The sequence below is a fragment of the Emydura macquarii genome, unplaced genomic scaffold (genome assembly GCF_026122565.2).
Source record: "Emydura macquarii macquarii isolate MOO-44397 ecotype Brisbane River unplaced genomic scaffold, CSIRO-AGI_Emac_v2 contig_2924, whole genome shotgun sequence".
Taxonomy (NCBI): Eukaryota; Metazoa; Chordata; order Testudines; family Chelidae; genus Emydura; species Emydura macquarii.
Window position 1 is genome coordinate 4,577,975 of NW_027133061.1, and position 20,170 is coordinate 4,598,144.

Sequence of the window (20,170 nt, forward strand, 5' to 3'; positions counted from 1 at the left end):
AACCTCTGTAGCGAGCGTCTACACTGAGGCACTGCAGTGTTTCTAGTGAAAATGCAGCTTAAGTTCTCAAACCACATCATATGGAGACATCCCCTTTCCTCCCTCCACTCAATCATCAATAGCACTTCCTATCGCACATCACCTCCTAACTCCAAGCTCCATGATGTGTCTCTTCAGGCCTGGGTTGGTTTCTTACCTCCCATCACATACACAGATGTAACCACCACAGTCCAAAAGAGGTGGGGTGGGGATTGGGGAAGTAAAAATTGTGCGTCTGCCCCAGGGATGTCCTGGGATCCTGAGTCGTCCATGCCATTCGGAGGCGAAAGTTGCTGCGTTTCTGCAGAGCTGTGGTAAACCCAAGTCCCCCTCACGATAAATGGGAAGAAGCTACTAAAGAAGGCCAGATTTTCAGAGGAGCTTGACTCCCATTTACACACATGGAACACGGGTCAGATTTCCAGCCCACACAGAGACAAACCCAGATTTTCAAAATATGTAGAGCACTTTAGAAAATATGTCCCCCAGCGCCTTTTCACTCAAAGCATTTTATTTAAACATAAAGCTTCAAAGATATTAAGGCCAGAATAGGTTATCGTATTGGTCCTATCTGATCTCCTGCATAATTCAGGTCAGAGAATCTCACCCAAAAATAACTTTTGGTTGAGTGATATAGCAGATCTTTTAGAAAGATAGTCTTGATTTAAAGACTTCCAAAGCAATGACAAATCCACCACTTCCTTAAGTAAATTGTTCCAATGCTTAATTATCCTCCCTGTTGAATCTCTAGCTTCAACTTCCAGCTATTGGATCTTGCTTTCCTTTTTCTATATAGATTAAAGAACTCTCTCTGAAAAACCTTCTCCTCATGTAGGTACTTGTAGACCACGAACAAGTCACCCCTTAACCTCCTCTTGGATAAACTAAAAAGGCTGAGGCCTGGGTCATCACTAGAAAATTAAGTCAGTTTAACCATGCTGATCAGGGGTGTGAAAAAGCCGCACCATTGAATGGCGCACTTAAACCAAAGTCTCTGTGTAGAAAGCGCTGGGTCAACAAAAGAATGCAAAGGTAACACCACTCTCTTACTTCTACCTGACATTCCCCCGTTGATGCAGCAAAGGCTCAGATTTGCCCTCTTAGCTACAGTAAGTGCACTCTGAGCTCATGTTCAGGGGGTTATCTACCAAACCCCCCAGTCCTTTTCAGTGTCACTGCATTCCAGGATACAGCCCCCCCATCTTCTAAATAGGACCAAACCTCCTTCGTTTCTAGATGTAGGACCTCGCCTTTGGCCACATTAAAACATGTTCCAACGTGCCCCCACCCCAAGTGATCCAGCTCTTTCTGTAGAACTGATCTGTCCAGATCATTATTTACCACTCTCTCAATGTTTGTGCCACTTGAAAATTTTACCAAGGTGAGCCTGTATCATCATCATCGTACAGATAAAGAAACTGAGGCACAAGGAAGGAAGGAATTTGCCCGAAGTCACACAGCAGGCTAGGAATGAAACCCATACTCTCTGCCCTAAGCACTAGACCAAACCACTTCCCAAAGCAAGGGACAGAACCCAGGATTTTAGAGTCTCAGCCTCTGATCTAATCCCTAAACATTGCCACTAATATTAGCCAGCTTTCCATGAAGATCCATTGTAAGGCTTCCAACACCCCCACAGCTGCTCAGCCTGTGGGTTTAGTGAGGGTACAAGTGACTTTATGCTTAACAGGAAGCAGGGCTGCACGATACCATCCCTTAAAAAATACCAATAGAGGGGGAGTCCTCTGGTCTAACTACAGAAGCCATCTTTGTGCACTGCTGCTCTGGAATTGCTGGAAGCATTAAGTCCCACTCAGCACACCGAGAACACAGACAGCGCCAGAGAGTCGGTGCCAGGGACATCCAGAAAGGCACACAAGGCTCAGACAAAAAGAGAGAGACACTGCAAACGCTGAGACTATTTAAAGGGCTTGCTATTTCTAAAAGCTGCTTTTCCTGTTCCCTTTCCTGACCGGTGCAGGGTCCTGCCTCCCAGGAGTGTTTAAAAAAAACCCCTCAGAAACACAACTTCTTAATGAAGTTGTTAAACGCCATTTGGAACGCTTCCCTTCCACCCCCAGGCCTTCAGCCCTGCCTGTCGCAGCGTCCAAGGCCAACTGGAATGGCTGAGCTCCCAAGGATCACATGACAAATGGATTAGCTTCTGAGGCACAGAGGAACCCTTTTAGAAAAGCTCTCCTTGGGCCATTGCTCCCAGGCCTTCTCAAACTACCAGGGCAGAGGAAGAAAGCAGGCCAGAAGAAAAGGACAGATTTACCTGGTGAGGAGACCCAGAGTAGGAGCTGGGTAAACTACTCCCCTCAATTATTCCTAGCACTGTTTTGAGCTATTTTAAAACCATTCCCCTGCTCAAAAAACTCCAATCTTTGCGGGACCAACAAGAGCAACTGTTTTATGAGCAAAACTAGTGCCAGGTGTTTATATAATCTCTCTCCCCAGCTGAGACCTCAGGCCAACCATTTAATAGACAGTCTACAGGCGGCCTTGAACTGGGAGGGAGGGAGAAATCTCTGAGCAGCACAGATCTGGAGCACCTGGCCTTGCTATTCCATATTTCACTCCTCACCCCACACACACGCACACGCAAACAGAATCCTGAACTGTTGGCAACTGGTAAAACAAAATCAATGGCCCTGCTTTTTTGTGTGTTATTTATGTAACAGCTAGTGCTGATCTGTTCTAATTTCCCTCTCTCCAGGGTAGATCCCCCCTGAAGCTGTGCTCACATGGATGATCAATGCTAATTGCTGACATGATTCCCAGCTGGTGCTGACAAGGGAGTGGGGGTGGGGAAGGGATGGAACCCTAGCCTCTCTTGTATGCAACAGGATCTACAAGCTTAGCCTTGTTCTGAGGCCTCAACTGTGTGGGGCACATCTGCCACAACAGCAGAGAGCCCCCTCACTTTGCCCAATACTCCATTGCAAATGGTCAGAAGCAATGCAGTGCTGACTGACTTTCAGAGCAGGTACCTGGATTTTATGGTTAAGACAGATCGTTCAGATAAAAGGGAAGCGCTATGGTTATTTTAGGACCAATGAAGTTTTAACAAGTTTCCACAAAAGCTGGCATGAACACAAATGGCTTTGGATTTAAACCTTCCCTTTCAGCGTTTGCAAGAGTGAGAATCTTCCAACTCTCAGACCTTTGCTGTAACCATTCAACCTCTCTGCTCTCCAGAAAATGGCAAGAGAACAGGAGTGACACACAAAAGGCCATTTTAGTGGATTTTTTTCCCCCCCAAAGGGGATTTACAGGATGCAGTAAGATGGAGATTCTGAACACTGCAGCCTTGAGTTAGCAGAAGCAGAATATGAAATTGACCAAGAAAAATCAAGTGAAATTGAACAGTATAATTTTACAGCCCAAGTCAAGTCCAAGAATTCAACAAGATCTCAACAAGGGAAGGATTTTTAAAAGATATTAATGTGACAGTACCTCATTAAAAATAAGAAGAAAGAATCAGTTGTTCAATAAAGGTAGGTTGTTGCTGTCAATTTATTAGAGAACTATACTTTTATCCCAAGTCCAACGGGGTGTGTATTCTAGAGGCTTTACTCCTCTCTAGAGAAACCTGCATTTCTAAACAGCATTTTCCCCTCAAACTAAAAATTTGCATGTACATGGCACCTTTAAGATCTCAAACACTTGACAAGGTTTGGTGTTACCTCCCATTTTACAGATGGGGAAATTGAGGCAAGGGGAGGGAAAGTGGTCAGTCAGTCAGTCAGTCGCTTTGTATAGACTAGGATTTAAAGGCATAGTGTTAGCTAAACCACATCTACACTCAATTTTTAGAACAAGGAAGCATATTTTAAACTGATGAAGTCAAAAGCCTCAGTTAATTTGATCAGTTTAGTTAGTGTATGTTAAAATGTAGACATTGTCTTGTCCACACTGGACTTTTCCTACATGGTAGCTAACATGTGCTACCACCACACCTGTAAAACCTATTGTAGAGCTGGGAACAGAATACAGGCATCCTGACATCTAGACCTGGTATACTTCTAAAACCTTTAAAAGTGATTTTTTTTTAAGTGACATAGCTATGCTGGGAAAAACCCTAATGTAGAAAATGTTATCACTATAAAAGTGCTTATACAAGTATAAACACATTTATACCAATATAACTGTATCTACAATAGAGGGGTTTGCCCGTATAGCTCAGTGTAGACAAAACCCTTGTCTCCAGCTCCGACCACTACACCATGTTGCTTCTATTTCATTACTGAATGACTCTCACTCCATTGGCAAGCACTGAAAACCTCATACATGCTTCTGAGCCATATTTTTTTCCTCTCTCTGCCAACTACAGCATTCCAAGCTTCCTGCATTATGCCACACCTAGGTTTACTTCTCTGACAACATGCATTACAGCATCGATTTAGGAACCTAGTCTCCCAGCCAGACAACTTCTAAAGCTCTCCCACTTCAAAGTTCTTCCCTCCCCACTCTGCTCCTTTTGGGAACTATAATTACTTTTGCTAATACAGAGAGCAGGAGGGGATTCAGCCAAGCCTGGGAGGAGAGGCACCATTTATAAACAGGTCTTTAATTTGTGGATTTACAAACATTAAGTTAAATCTCACAAGCCACATGGGAATATTGCACTCCATTTAAGGATGAGGAAACAGATCACAGCAAGTCAGGGACAGAGCTGGGCACAGAACCCACCACCCCCAAATCTCAGTTCCCCTGCTCTGACCCACGGAGAACAGTCTTAACTGCAGACTATCATCAGGGCACCATCAGTGCCATGCCTCGCGCTCCAGTACACTATTCTCACGCGCTGTTCAGCTCAGAGGAGACGGCTAACCTTTCAGAACCTGTGTCTCTTTGTTCTGTAGAGCACGGCGCACACTTTAGGTGATACATGATGCCAAATCTATCCAACGCCCATCTCTATTGCTCTGACACAGCTTTTGTACTCGGAGGCTCCCCAAATTCACCCACAGCTTCCCTCAGCAATACATCCCTGTTTGTCTGGCAACCTATTCAAAAAACACAGCACCTATTTCAGAAGTCACCACAGCCGAGAGGTTTCCAGTACACCAGATTTCTCTCTTTCTGCCTCCTGATCTCTTCAGAGTTTGCTCATCTAGCAAACCTTCAGTGGTGTGATTTGTCAATTCAGTCACTCTTCAGTTTTGGGAGCCAGGAACCCGGTACAGTACTAACCTGCAGGACCGGAGCTCCGTGGAGGAGTACAGCAGAGTACCGGAGCAGGGCCAGAGAGCAGTCTCGGGTTTCACATGGAGGAAAGGGGAGGGGGATGACAGAAAGCTACACTGGTTAAACAAGCAGCAGCAACACGTTCTGCTCCCAGCATGACATCACGAGGTCAGGCCTCAGCAGGGACAGCTGCAGTGGGAGGGTAGGTTCAGCAAAACAAGGCCCAAACTCCTAAGCAACCTCGCTCGTTGTGAGAGTGGCCCTGGCTGGGTTTAAGATGGCAGTTACCCATCCGCTGCTCGCCACGTAGAGGCGCAAATCCTAGGAACCTTCCCTGCCATCCCCTCTGCCTTGCCCCCAGCAACACCGACTAAATCGTGGGTGGAGCTCCACCTCCCCTGCCATCTGCCAGGGCTGGAATCCAGAGCTCTCCATGTCCGTCCTGGCTCAGCCTCGCATGTTCAGCACCACCGGGGGGAATGGGAGGAGGGAACACAGGTATTCCAGGTCTCTTGGCCTCACGTACTTTCAGGCACCGTTCATCAAAACAGGGGACAGCACCAGGAAAAAGGGGGAGATGGGGGAGGAAAGGGGTTCCTTCAGACAGTCTGAATGGCAGCGATTACAGCAACACCGCAGGACACCGCAGCCCACGAAAGCTTATTTGTTAGTCTTTAAGGTGCTACAGGATTCTCCTTGTTTTTACGGTGTTAAAAGATTCCTAGAGGTCTTGCAGAAAAAACCAATGTTAGCAGCAACCAACGGTGTAAACTGAGCCCTCCCCTGCCTATTCACCTTGATGGGCCGTATTAAACCTCAAGAGGCTAGTTAAAATGCGGGCATTGTTAACTCAAGTCTAGGACAAAGCAACTCATCAAGTGTCCAGGCGATTTTATAAGCCATTATCTTTATGGCAAACCCCTTGCTCTTCCTGCTTTGATGGCAAACAAACACATAAAAGATGCTGGGTTCCCCTACTTTTGGAGTTAACCTGCAATTTTCTTTTTTTTCCCTTCAAACACGGAAGCCACTCTGAAGAAGAGCTCTGTGTAAAAGCCAAAGCTCGTCTGTCTCACAACAGATGTTGGTCCGATCAAAGATATTACCTGACCCACCTTAAGTTGTCTCTCTAATATCCTGGCGCCAGCACGGCTACAACGCTGCATACAAGTGTTAACAGAGATACTTTGCTGTCCTCTAGCACCTTCCATCTAAGGAGCTCAACCGCACCTACAGGCATTAATGAATGAAAGTCTCGACCCTAAGAAGTAAGGAAGATGGGAAAACTGAGGCACGGTGACGTGACTAAGGTCAACATAGCAAGTAATTGGCAACACTCAGAACAGAACCCAGGAGTCCTGTCTCCTTGGTCTGTGTTCCAATCAGTTTGGTGCACTCTTCTGGCCCTGGCTAGCCAATAATCAAACCCAAAATATAGTGAGAGATCCGGCCCCAGTCATAACAAAGCAGAGGAGTGTAGGTCTTGCTGCTAATTCAATATGAAATTCATAATCAAAACTGTCACCATAAAACACGCTGGGCACCTGCTCGGTGCGGCGTGACCTCCACGTGCCCAGCATGACTCTCTTCAACTGTTTCTTGGGCTAGTGCTGATCTAACCATCTCATTTCTGGTGACATGCAGGTGTCTTCCTGCCCAATTCACCAACAAATGAAACAGACCTGGAGCTTTCCCCAAAAAGCTCACCCCCAGGCTGAGACCAAATGAGGAAAGGGTCAGCCGCAAAGGAGGTGGTCTCCGAACGGTATGAACAGATGAGAAGAGAGGTAGGGAGGAAGCGCTGTTTGTGGAACAGAAGAGGGCTGTCTGTGGCTGAAGCAGGACAAGGAGTCAGGCTTCTTGCAGGAGTCAGGCAACCAAGGTGCTAAGCACCTGCAGCTCCCACCGACTCTGATGTGCTGAGCATCTCCAGCTCCTCTCTGAAAATCCGACCACCTGGCTGTTTTCGAACTCTGCACCTGACCATGGACAAGTCACTTCACCTCCCTGTGCTGCAGCTTCCCCAGCTGAAGCGCTCCGATCTCTCAGAAAAGGACTTGAGGTTTAATATTTTTAAGCACACATTGGGAGTCCCAGAAGAAAGGTTCTTCCGAGCAGAAGTACTCCTGAAGTGTGGGCTTCAGCGTGGGTCACGTGCGCCAACAATACTAATTATGGTAGAGTGGGGGGCTTCAAAGGACAGATGGTTTTACAAGTAGTGGAAAGGCTCCATCCCCAGAATGATGTGGTTTTACCCTGACTCAGGTGTTTCCAGAGCCATGCTACAAAAATGGCCAGCAAGGGGGCCTAATCCAGGAGCATTTGGGGATACAGGACCCAAGCCTATGGCAAGGACATTGCAACATTTGCCCTGAAACTCTGGGCTTTTGTAGGTTACAGCATGTAAGTGTCAGTTGGTTCCCAACAAAGTTTTTGACTGTTGAAACAGTTTCCTGACATGGAGATGATCTGATAAGTGGGTGTCTCACAAGGGACTGTCTGTAAGGAATGCCTCAAGGCCGCATCGAATGTCATGGTGCATCTCCCGCAGCGGATGGGACAGAAGCAACTGAGCTCACCCCACAGTTCCAGCTCTGCAGACCCCAGCACGTGCTGCTGCTGACCTCCTCACAAGACAGCAGCATAGTTCATCCCCTTCCTCTGGTATCCTCACCAGCTCCAGATTCGTTTCAGGATTCTGTTCCTTGGTCCCTCTGTGGATTATCGCCAGCCACACCGATCCACTCTATGCTTCTCTCTGCTACTCTAGCCACACAATCTACCCTCTGTTGGTGCAAGAGCACCATCCCGTGCATTTCCTGCCATCTGAGACATGCTCCCTGAACCTCTCTGCCGCACAGAGCTTCTGGCTCCTAATTGCTCCCCTGTTCTCCAACTGCCACGTATCTATCCAAGGGGAACTGGTTTGTCCCTTTTGATGCCCAGCCTACCACCACACGCACTCAGATTATTTTGGTGAGGTTACTCCTTTCCCTACCATCCGCTGCACATGCTGTCTCTCACATCAGCAACTCAGCACCTGAATCCTCCCTCGCTGGAAGGAGGACAGGTAACCACAGCGCTCCCCAGTCAGAATTCCAAACCCCCCACCCCATCAAACCCACTTGATTCACTCCAGGTGAGAGAGATTTTACAGCACAGCTGAGAAGAAATCAAAGAAGAGATGTTTTAGATGTTAGCTGCTAGGTGTAGGAAGCCTGGCAGCTCCACAGTCTCACTTAAGAGTTTAAAAAAAAAAAAAGGAATGTTACTTTAAGGCTCTCCAAGAGCTTAATTATTGATTTACCCTGGTGGAATCCATGGCCTGCCACTCGCTCAGTGAGAACAATACTAGCAATACGTTACCTCGGCCAGCATGGAATCTATCTGTCCCCTCGTGTCCATTTATCTTGGGAACCGGATCCCTTTCTACTCCCTGCTCTTATTCCTTCCCTTCCCATCTCTGAAGCGCTCACTGATGGCTCCTTTCACCTCTCCAGGGGGCCAGGTAAGAAACAATACTGGGTCACACCTATTGACTGGGCATTTGAAGCCATCTAGGGTTGTTTCCCCCTCCAGCCTCAGGCTGGGGTGAGTGATTGGAGCTTAACCATTATGCATGTTTCTTGCAGCCCCACCAGTATTAACATCTACTTGGCTCTCTTCACCCGGGCAGCATTTCCTAGAGCGAGGGTTGGTTTGGAAAGTCCCCAGTTTAAGCAGGGCACAGTCAAAATTCTAGCCACCACCCAAACACACAACTAAGGCCAGTCTATACTTCGGGGACTCTAGCGTGATAGCTATGCCAGCATGACCCCCCTACACCACCTCCCTGAGCGACAGTAGCCAGGGCAACAAACATTTTCCGCTGACCTAGCTGTGTCTACACCGGGATTAGGTCAGCATACTACAATGCTAGAGGGCTGAAATCTTCTCCCTTCTGAGTGCCATAGCTATGTCAACCTACATTTTAAGACCAGAGTAGACCAGGACTAAAACTCATAAGGGTTTTCAAATACCGCTCCCCCACGAGGCAGAATCTGAACCCAGTTGGCTGGCCTGCATTGAGCTCAGACTGAGGGCTTGTCTACATAGGGAAGTTAATCTGGAATAAGGTAGGGTGTAAATTTAAAGCACAAGAATGATTCTGAAATTAAGATGGCCACATGTAGTGCTATTCTGGTCAATTTCCTCCTGAAAACGCAGCCTGATCCAACAAATGCAGTGTCCAATACATGTGATTAACTGAGCGTTGAGCTGCAGCTCTGTACAGGTCAGTTAAAGACCAGGTCTACAATAGGAGTTCCCTATTACATATTACATCCCAGCATATTACACTGGCAACAGGCTCCTAGTGCAGATGTAGTTATACCGGCCAAGTTGCACTTGTACAGTAAATCCACCCACCCCAAGGGAAACAAGCCATACCAGTAAGAGTACAGCTTTGTCAGTATAACTGCGTGTACAGTAGGGGCTTCTGCTGGCAAGGATCACACCTCTTCACATCCCACGTAGCTGTGCCGGCAGAAGTCTGCAGTCTAAGGCAGTGATACTCAGATCTCAATGGTTCAGGAGCCAAATTAGCTATCAAGATCACACAAAAGAGCCACAGTAACATGAATGAATTGTTTAATTTAATCTGGGTGTATGTGTGCGCACACGTGCATATTATATATATAAATTCTGACCAAATATTATTATTTTAACATCATGTGCTGCAAAGAACCACAGGAGAGACATTAAGGAGCCACTTGTAGCTCCTGAGTCTCAGGCAGAGTATCACCGGTCTAAGGTCTGATTTACACTTAAAACTTATATCAGCACAGCTATGCCAAGGAAAGGTGTGATTTTTTGGTGACGCAGCTACGCCACTATAAGCCCTAGCATAGATGCACTTATATCAGCATAAAAGTGCTTTTGCTGGTATAGTTTGGGTCTCTTGGCTAATTACAGCACACAGTTTTGCTGGCATAGCTGCGTCAGATAGGAGAAACACTAACTAGTCACCTCTCCAGCCAGCCTAGCCATGCCAGCAAAAACCCCAGTGTAAACAACTCTATTGAAAGAAGAATGCTTCTGTCAGCCTAGCTAATGTCATTCAGGGAGGTGGTGTGGCTACGTTGGCCTAGCTTCTGTCAAACTAGCTACCACCTCTTGGAGAGATGGAGTGATGTCTACACTACAGCAGTGTACACAGGTCCTAATCAAAGAGGAGCAGCATTGCTTGAAAACCTCTTCCGGGCTTCGTTTCCTAAGGGGGACACAGCCATTGGAAACTAGTTGCCATCTAAGGCCCTGTCTACATGCAAAAGTTGTACGCCTTGAACCATACCAGAATAGTTAACAGTCCAACCCCATTAGTGTGGGCACAGTTATACTGGTATGAATATGATTTTCCTCAACATGCAGCTATTCCCATACAGGAAGCAGAATAACCTATAACGGTAAAAGCGCCTTTATACCTGCATCCACACTAGAAGTTGGACTAACGTAGCTTTTGGTAAGGAGAAATCACACCCTTAACACAGAGTTATACCAATGCCTTGAACCGGAGCATAGACAAGGCCTGAGAGAACATTTTGGAGCAGGGACTGTCCTTGTACGGCCCAAAGGAGGCCCTGATCTAGGTGCAGCCATAACCCGTAATATACATAATGGAAGGGCTGTGCAAAACATGAATATATATATTTTTGTCCCTTTACAAATGTTGCCCCGTCCTATTTAGCAAACCCTGTTTTTTTAAATGGCATTCCTGCAGTTTTTGCACCATTCCACCAAAGCAAATCCAGGCATCAGGGGAAAGAAAGACTCTCACTACATTTGAGTGTGCCCAGCCCTCGTGGTTACTATCATTATTAGAACGCAGGGATTATTCCCCACCAACATTTTAAACCAATTGCATGGAGAGAGAATTGAGGGCAGGTCCATACTTTAGGGCAGTGTTTTATCTGTATAGCTGGGTCAGTCAGGAGTGTGACTGTTTGCTGACATAGCCCTATTGTAGATGCACTTACGTAGGTATAACAGTGCTTGTTGGCATAGCTTATGCTGGTTCCTATTCCAGTATAAGCACTTTTATACCAATATAACTATATACTTGAAGGGCTCTGCTCTTTGCTGGCATAGTTAAACTGACAAAACTCTCCAAGCCTGGTCTACGCTTAAAATGTTGCTGGCACAGCCATGTCAGTTAAGGGGGGAAGAAAAGGCCCTCCCCTCTAGACATTTGTACCAGCAACAATCCTAGAACTCTTGCCAGTAGAAGCTGCAGCTACAACACATGGGTTTGCTGGTATGGCTATACTGGGTAGACAAGGCCCTAACGCAGGCTAGGCTCGGAAGTCTCTGGAGATTAGCGATGGGATACAGAGCTTTTCCCTGATGAGTTGGTTTGCATCCAGCCTATGTCTGCAGAGCCCAGAAGCCATTACATTTACTGGCTGCTCAGCCGCCTGCGTGGAATGAATATGGCAGAATCTCAGTCCAGTTCCTATTGAACAAGGGTCCACCCCGCAAGCACTTCTGGCACCAACTGGCCCTTCGCTGGCAGACTCAGCAGAGGGGGCGAGGACTGAATGGGCCAGAGGGATTAAACTCTGTCTTGCACAGGGGTGGTCCCTCCAGATTGGGCAGAGGCAGACTGGCAGAGAGCTGGCACGTGTGGATAGACAGAGGTATTCCGTCTGCGAAGCTGACAACGATGCCACGGACTCTTACCCACACTCAGAACTTTAAGGCAGAGCTAGCTGCCAAGGCTAAATTACCTTACAGAGCCACAGGAGTGTTTTTGGAGGAGGGAGCCCCCCTCATTTTTACTACTGTTCTGCTGTGCTTTCAGCTACTTCCATTTAATCCCAGCACACGCTGTTCTCTGCAGCATCTCTGGTCAGGGAATGGAGATCTGCAGCATCTACTCTGCCCTTCATCCAAGAATCCCAGGAATTAAATCTCACAATCCCCCTTTACAGACAGGGAAATGGAGGCAGTGAGAGGAGGAAGTGACTTACTTAAGGTCACACAGTGCGTCAGCAAAGAGGCTAGGAACAGAACCCAGGAGTCCTAATTTCTCATCCCCTTCACTAACAAACAGCTTTTAAAAATTGCTCCATACTAAATGTGAAGATTCCATCCTACTACATTAGTTACCGATGCAGGTGCCCCAACCCAGACCCGTCCTAACAGCCTCACGCATCAGAAGGATGATCTCAGACCAAGTGAAACTCCATTTATTGTGACCAAAGCTAGGCCACATCCCCTCTCTGTGAAATGGGAACAACAATACTCATCGATCGCTGTAAAGTGCTTTGAGCTCTATGGAGGAAAAGCAACTATACAAAGGGCCTCTTGTTAGAATGACTCTTCTGCAAAGACTGAAATAGAGGACTTCTCTAAATTGGCATAATTAGACAGGACTGTCAATGTAAAACCCACACTTCAATGATGGCCTGATGGTTAGGGTGCTAGCGTGGTAGACCAGGGTTCAATTCCCTACTCTGCCACTGACGTCCCTGGTAAGTCACTTGGGATAGATTTATGCTGCACAATAAAGATGGGCTCCTCCCTAGCTTTTAGCCTTATCCCCCACCTCCATCCACACAGAAAAATCTGACTTGGGTTTCAAAATCCCTCTATTTTTTCCATGTGTTTCCCTTTGTGCATTTAACAGCACTTGTTTATGATCTTTCCCCTGTGAATTAATAAGCATTTTGATTATACAGGGTTAACAACAAAAACTATGCAGTTTCCCCTTTTGCTCATGTAGGTGTTGCTGTGTGAAAGAGGGGAGAGAACAATAAATAACTAAGGAAGCGTGACTAACACCACAAACTGACAGGAGGACTGACAGGCAGATATAGCACCTGAAATTTTAGCTTATTTTTAAAAATTGACTAGATTTCACAATGGCAGAACACTTTAAAATCACTACCCAACTTCTGAAACCAAGCCAGGAGTACAACCCAGTGGTACAGGCGTCCAGTTCTCTTCACCATCAGTAGACAACACTGGTTTTTGTGGATTCACACCCAATGTACAGATTCCACCTCCAGCCCAGGAAATTAACTACTGATGCAGGTGCACTAAGAATTTCTGCATGAACAATTTTATAATAGAAAATACTTAGAAGTTCCCCCAAATGTTGTACAGAGCTTGGATAAGTTCCAGTCTCCCCATGGAACAAGCAGGGAACCTAAGGAACAAAGCAAGACAGCAATAAAATTGAAAAGAGAACCTGACTCTCAATCCCGTATTCCAATCTACTAGCAGATCACAGCTGCCCTTGCATGGGAGACGACATAAAGCCCGACTAGAGGCTGGTTAGTGATTAAATTCCCATACGTTTAACAGAATTAAGTCTCTACCATCTGCTAATTTCTGGAGACACCAAACAAACAAGAGGTGGCGGAGATCCAGGGCTGCTTAGAATTTGGCCAGCCTGGAAAATTAAGTTTTTAAACATTGGCAGGCTTTTGTTGTTAACACAAACTGGTCTCAACATCAACACCAGGGGAAAGAAGCGATTCTCTTGAAAACAAACAAACCCTATAGATTCCGAGTAATGGCCAATCTGAGGTGGAACAAAAGATCCCACAGGGAAATACTTTGCAGTGCATAGTCTGCACTGGGGGATGTGTCCATACAGTCAGAGGTGTGAAGGGGCAAGACCCCTGACAGATAGCGCTATGCTGGCAAAAGCCTGTAGTGGGGAGACAGCTATAGCAGCAACCCTGCGCTTTTGTCAGTGTGATGTATTCTGCTCTGGGGGCTGAAATAAGCTATAAAGCGTGGTTTTGCTGGTAGAAACTGCAAACACACTAGGAGCACTTGGCTGGTACAGTACAACGATATACCTGCACTAGCAAAGCACTCCTAGCATAGACAAGGCCCACAATGTCCTTCTTTGGGTAACGCACTGAGATCTATGCAAGCCCTAAGCATTACATCCCCACTCCCACCCCATATTATTTCCATTTTATAGGTGGGGAACTAAGGTGTGGAATGTAGAACTGAATTACCCTAAGGTTCACAGTGCCAGGACTGGTCTGCATTGGGAATTTGCCCTGATTTCACACATCTGTGCTGTGTAGCAGCATCAACGCTAACCCTTGGTGTAGACAGGGCAAGCACCCACAAATTTGCATTTGTGCCCATTTAGGGAGTTGTCAAGTTGCACAGGTGCAAGTCGCAGTTCAGGCTGGCATTGCCCCACACGCGGCAGGCATTGAGGCAGTCCCCAAGGCTTGAGTTTCCTGGTGGAGCAAAGAAGAAAAGTTATGGCTTCCAGGACCATGGTCTAATGCAGGGGTTCTCAAACTGGGGGTGAGGACCCCTCAAGCGGTCGCGAGGTTATTATGGGGGGGTCGCGAGCTGTCAGTCTCCGCATGCTGTGGCTGCTGGCTGGGTGCTCTGAAGGCGGCACCACAAAAGTAAGGGTGGGATGGCATGGGGGGGGGGTTGTCACTTTTTGGGGGGGCTCATCACAGCCTGAAATATTTTCAAAGGGGGTCCCAGACAAAAAAGGTTTGAGAACCCCTGGTCTAATGTCTAGGCAGTGCTGTTCCGTGAGTGAGGCAGTGCTAGCATTGCTACTGAACCAAGCCGCCAGAATAGCACAAACAGGTGAAATGAACTTTTGCTGTTGTTTTATGAAGTAATATGTTTTATTAGAGTCTCCCCCTGGCCCAAACCAACATTTCGCTAAGCACTCTATATAAACATAGTGCGAGACAGCAGCTGCCCCAAAGAGCTTGCAATCCAGGCAAGACAAAGGTGGGAGGAAAGGAAATATCATCCCCATTTACAGATGGGAAATTGAGGCACAAAGAGATGAAGTGACTCTCTCAAAGGGTCAGTGGCAGAGGCCTTGTCTACACTAGCACTTATGCCGGCAAAACTTTTGTCACTCAGGGGTGTGAAAAAAAAAACTACCCCCTGAACAAAATGTAAGCACTTGTGTGAACAGCACTATGTCATCGGGAGACATTTTCCCATCCATATAGCTACCGTAGCTCATTAGGTGGTTTTATTATGTCAGCGGGAGAGCTCTCTCCCATCGACACAACGCAGCTACAAAGCCAGCTGCTGTAAGTTTTAAGTGTAGACTAGCCCAGAGTCAGCAATTGAACCCTCTTGAATTTCTTGAGTCCTAATCCAATGCTTTAACCACAGAGTAATGGAAACTTCCCAGATCTGGAAGTCTGCAAACCCCATTACTAGCTACTGGTGCATTTCTAACATACCCTCATCAAGTCATCTGGTGCCAAATAAGATACCTAGAATGATATTCTGAGATTTCTGGAAGACACCACCGTTCTCTTTATGCCAATGGAGTTTCATGCTATTTTCACCACATTCAGTTTTACAACCTAAGTTTCAAACTCAGCCAGGATCTCCCCTTTCATTCCATCACTGGAAACAGATGATCTCACACACATATTGTAATGCCAAGGGTGAAAAGGAAGGAGATACATAGTTCTCTCTCACTCAAGACACACACACTACAGTGATCCTGTCCCATAATTGCACACAGCTTCTATTAGTACATTAGCATTTGTACAGTATCCAGAAGTACGTTTAGGTGCTTTCTGATACAAATAAATTACAGCCCTGCAAAACATATTGTAGGGGATGACCTTACATTAGCAAAAGCATGGATTAGAATAGATGACCTAGAAGAAATTTAGAAATCAAAGATGGAAGAGACCAAGGAAACTGTACAAGGCCCCAGTCCTTGCAAAATGCTGAGCTATTGATGCAAGACATACACTGCACACGAATAGGCCCCTAAAACGAGCAAACACACATCAGTGCTATTTGGGGGATTTTCTAAATTCTTCCACCCCTGCTAACAAAGGGCCTGATGCTACAATCAACTGCAGGCAGAAACCTGCATCTTTGCAGAGCCCTAGAGGTCTCCCTTGGTCTCCATGCAAAAGTCAGGGCTCTCGTGCACAGATGAGACTGCAGGATTAAAGCCAAAGGTGAAAGTGCACGTATAGCTCACTGGTGTTTATACCACTGTCCTCTACACCAGAATCTGAAGACAGTGGTCAAAACCTCTGAACAGGCAAACTATGCTAGCAATGGTGGGCACGCTAGCACAGATGAAACCACACTGCATAGATGGGCTATTTTTCACACACACACACAAAGGATAGACAGAGCCAGCAGTGTCTGATGACACACCAAATCCTAGGGCATTGTTTAGATCAGATACAACCTAAACATCAGAAGAAAGCTGTTCTTACTCGCATCTCACTAGAGAGGCGAAACTACCTGTTTACAAACCTGACCTCCTCCCCATGAACAACTTTATTTTACAGAGCCACAAAGCTGCCCTGTGAAATGATTGCACAGGAACACTGACTAGCAGAAGAGCAACTAAGAGATTTTAAAGGGAGATGCCCAGAAGTAGGTAACTGAGTCTGAATCAAAACACCAAATGCCCCTGCTGTCTAACAGCCCTTCCTCCTCACAAACAAAAGCCAAGCAAAGCAACCCCAAGGAAGTGACCAAAACCCAGGATAAACGGTAACAGAATGTAACAGTTGCATTTTAATACACAACTTCCTTGCGGAACCCATTCCCCTCCCCACAAGAAAGGCTCAATCTTGTTTCTCCATTCCCTTGTATTTACCCCCCCCCCCCCCGGGGAATCAGGGAACAAGGGGGGGGGGAGGGCTCAGAGCATGATCACCTGCCACACCCCTTGTTTACACTCCATGAGTTTGAGGGGCTCTTTATGGAGACACCCACAAGAGCTTGGGGGTGGATCCAGTGATAACACTCCTATTTGTTCCCACTTAGCTGGCATTGTGGGGGGGGGGGGGGGGGGGGGGGGGGCATATGACAGTCCCAATCCAGACTTCGCTTCCCCTGAATTGGGAGCCAATAAGGAGATCACCCCTTGGTCACCTTCTCCATATTTGGGTGGCCTAGAGAGACACTCCCTTATTCAAAAAACTCCCTGCAGGCACTGGGGAGACCCCAGGAATTGGGGAGTCCCATCACACCCCAGTTATTCACTTCCCCATTTGGTGGAGCCTAGAGATCCCCTCTTATTCACACACCTCTCCCCAAAAACTGGGGGAAGCCCATACTGCCATCTTGTTCATCTTGTCTGAGAGGGACCAGAGAGGCACCCCACCAACGTCCCCAGGAAACGAAGGGGCACCAGACCCTCTTATTCACTCTCTCCATGTCTGGGGGTACCTACAGAAGCCCACAGGAACTTGGGGGGACTATGAGACTCCCCATTATTTTCCCTATGGGGGAATCCCTTATTCACATCTTTTCTCCACGAATTAGGGGGGCCCATAAGGAGACCCCTTTATTTCCCTTCCCCATTTGGGGGGGGCTACAGAGACTCCCCTCCCCTTACTCCCCACGCCCTGGGGGAGCAGAGAGAACCCCAGGAACAAGGACCCCATAGCGAGATTCCCCTTTATTCCCCACTTGTATTTTGTGGGGTGCCCCAGGAATTGGGGTGGGGAACCCCCTGAGCGCCCCCCCTCGTCCAGGGCGGGGGAGAGTCGCGGGGGGCCTCGGCAGGGGGGTGCGCGCGGGCCCCCCCAGGATCACGAGCTACCTCGGCTGGGGGGCGGGAGGGGTCTCGGCGCGGCTGCCACCCAGGAGAGTTGGGGGTGCGGGGGGGGAATCTCGGCGGGGCACCCCCCGGGCGTGGGGAGGGGGCGGGTATTTACCTGCTGGCCCCGAGGCTCCGGCGGCTGCGGCGGCTCCTCCCCGGCTGGCCGGGCGCTGTACGGGAGGGTCCCGGTGCCGCTGCCAGCCCCAGCTCCGGGGGAAGGAGGCGCGGCTCCAATCCCAGCTCCCAGCTCCCTCTCCGGCCGCGGCCGCGGCTGCTCCTCAGCCACTTCCTGCTTCACCCTCTCCCCCACCCCGCCCCTTGCCCGCTGCGGCTCGCCCCCCCCTCACACCGAGACCATTGGCTGGCGGTCCTAGCACTCAGGTCATGTTTCCGCCGTACTCCTTCTCTACTGGCTGAGGTGTCTGTCACTCAAGAGCGTCCCCCTCTTTCTTCATTTCCCATTGGCTGGGGAACAAACAACTCCGAGGCTGCTCCCGCCTACCCACCGCTGCTCCTATTGGTGGCCGCTTGTGCCCCTCAAGGGCTTACCCCCCGCCTATGTCATTCCCCATTGGTCTGTGGTTCAGAGGCTGCCTGCTACTATCTCGTTCTCCATTAGCCGGGAAACCTGTCAATCTACTGCGCTTCGCCCACTCTCATCCTCATTGGCTAGTGTGGCTGTCACTTATGGGGAGATCCCCGCATCTATTGGCCACAGAGCCTGTTATCCAAGAGGACCACCACCTGCCATATCCTTATACTGGGGAGCCTTAGACTCAGCTGGATGACCCGCCTACTTCCTACGCCGATTGGTTGAAGACGATCCCTGAAGGGCTTCCCCGTTAGCTGAGGAGGCTGTCACCCCCACCCCAAGCCCCTCGGATTAACGGACTGTAGCTCAGGAATGGCCTCCTTCCATGCCCAAGCCCATTGCCTGCCATCGAGAGGGCGCCCTCATTCTCTGCCCTTCCAATTGGCTTGGGAGCCTGTCACTCAAAACGCCCCTTTACAAACTCCCAGCCCGATTAGCAAAAAAGGCTGTCACTCAGATCAGTCCATACCCACTGCCATTCCTATTGGCTGACGGGCATGTCAGTTAGGAATAAGCCCTCGCATTTTATTGGATGCTGTGGCCTTATCCCCCCCTCCCCCTCACGGGCTACAGCCTCTACCGTATCCACTTCTCCACCTATGAGGCCACAGCCAGCGGCCTGCGCCGCTGATTGGCTGAGACCCACGTCCATCAATTTTGTGCCGCGCAAACCCATCCCCTTGGGCCACACCCCCTTTGATTATAAACAGTCCTCCAATGAGTGCCCTTGGCTACTGCTCCCCAGGGAAAGGCAAGGGATTCTGGGAGCTGAGGCAACAAAGGATTCTGGGAGCAGGAGAGCAGAGGATTCTGGGAGCTGGGGCACAAAGTATTATGGGGGCAGAAGAGCAGAGGATTCTGGGAGCTGGGGCACAAAGGCTTCTGGGAGCAGGAAAGAAGAGGATTCTGGGAGTTTTGTAGCTATAAGTGGCTGGGGTGACGCCACCTGGGCTCTAACCCGCCCAGCCCAGCACAGGCAGTGACTGCGGCAGGGTCGGCGATGGGGCACTCAGCCAAGTGGGGGGGGTTTCAGGGCACCGGTTCCTGTGGCCCCACTCAAGCAGCGTTGCCCATTGAAAAGGCCAACACTCAGGCAAACCTAGCCCCAAAAAATAATGAAATTGGCCCCTACATGAGATTTTAAAAACCAGATTAAATGGTGAGTTTTGGTCTGTCTGCTGTTACGGTGAGTGAGGTCCTAGCTTGGATCAGCCCAGCTTCGTTTGGCTTGAGAGACCAGCTTTCAAGCTGCTCCGAGCACTTCTTCAGGACTGGGAAATGGAGACCGTGTCTATACGTACAGCGGCGCAGCTATACCAGTGCAGCTGCACCGCGGCAGCATAGCTGGGGGTGCTGTGCGCTGACAGGAGAGAGCTCTCCCATCGGCATAAAAAAGCCACTTCCATGAGTGACAGAAACGATGTGGGCAGGAGAAGCTCTCCTGCCGACCTAGCATTGTGCACGCATGCGCTTAGGTCGATGTAATACATGTTGCTCGGGGTAGAATATTCACTCCCCTGAGCAACTTAAGTTTTTCCAACATAGGCTATGGTGTAGACATAGCCTTACTCAGGCTTGGTCTAAACTACAAGATTTATGTTGGTGCAACTGTGTCGCTCAATCCACACCCCGAGCGACAGGTATACTGAGCGAACTGGTGTAGACAGAACTGTGTCAACGGGTGGACACAGCTACCGCTGTCACCCATCAATATAGCTAGTACCGCTCTCTCTCCCGCCGACATAGGTAGCATTTTCACT

General features: G+C 48.4%; 1 protein-coding gene across 5 annotated transcripts in view; it reads right to left on the reverse strand.

Moving 5' to 3' along the window:
• Positions 1–18,066, reverse strand: part of ZNF687 (zinc finger protein 687) — a 51,054-nt gene extending 32,988 nt beyond the window's left edge. For 4 of the 5 annotated variants that reach the window (XM_067569698.1, XM_067569697.1, XM_067569696.1 and 1 more), the window contains exon 1: positions 17,934–18,066. The gene's annotated coding sequence lies outside the window, so the exon portion shown is untranslated. Of the gene's footprint in view, positions 1–2,317; positions 2,334–17,933 lie in introns of those variants that run through there. The other variant, XM_067569694.1, reaches the window with a different exon arrangement.
• Positions 18,067–20,170: the final 2,104 nt, after the last annotated feature.